This window comes from Nicotiana tabacum, chromosome 12 (genome assembly GCF_000715075.1).
Source record: "Nicotiana tabacum cultivar K326 chromosome 12, ASM71507v2, whole genome shotgun sequence".
Classification (NCBI taxonomy): Eukaryota; Viridiplantae; Streptophyta; class Magnoliopsida; order Solanales; family Solanaceae; genus Nicotiana; species Nicotiana tabacum.
The window spans coordinates 78,199,927-78,200,677 of record NC_134091.1 but is presented as its reverse complement, the minus strand read 5'-3'; the positions used below and the strand labels follow the sequence as shown (position 1 = coordinate 78,200,677).

General features: G+C 42.9%; 1 non-coding gene across 1 annotated transcript; it reads left to right on the top strand.

Moving 5' to 3' along the window:
- The first annotated feature begins 358 nt into the window (after nt 1-358).
- LOC142167661 (small nucleolar RNA R71) lies at nt 359-465 on the top strand. Its single transcript, XR_012697750.1, has one exon. It is a non-coding gene; the product is annotated as a small nucleolar RNA R71 (small nucleolar RNA).
- The last annotated feature ends 286 nt before the right edge of the window (nt 466-751 follow it).

Genomic DNA, 751 nt, shown 5'->3' with positions numbered 1-751 from the left:
GCACACATATAACTGGTTTATGCAAGGAGTGCACAATCCTCCATTTGTTGTATCAACAATGTGCACTTGCTTTGTACCCATCTCATCAATTTTCTTTGTCAGTATGCTCATCTGAGTCATGAGTGTGGCTATGTTCTCTGCATGGGAATTGTTTGGGTCAAGAGCAACAGAATGCACTATTGGTGTAAGTGTCGTACCTCTAGTCATCCAGCCTGAATTCTGAGCCATCTTGTCAAGAAGAATCTTGCACTCTGTGAATGTCTTGCTCAAATATGCACCCCCAGCTGAAGCATCTACATTGGCCTTCAAACTGTCTACTAAACCCATGTAGAATCTCTGTCCCAGCATCTGATCTGGAATGCCATGGTGTGGACACTTTAATAGCATACCCTTGAACCTCTCTCATGTTTCTTGCAAGGTCTCAGTTGGTTTCTGCCTGAACTGCAATATCTCATCAATCTGCCTTGCAGTCTTGTTGGGAGGATAAAACTTGTTTAAGAACTGTTTGACTAATTCTTCCCAAGTGGCAATGGAGTTTATTGGAAGCGAATTCAGCCAAGTTTGAGCCTCTCCTGTCACAGAGAATGGAAACAGTAATAGCTTGATGGCTTCAGGAGTCACATTCGGCTGTCTTTGGGTCACACATATTGATAGGAAATTCTTCAGATGTTGTTGTGGGTCTTCAATGTATGACCCGGAGAACAGTCCCTTATTTTGCAACAGATGCAGCATGTTGTTGGTGATCTAGAAT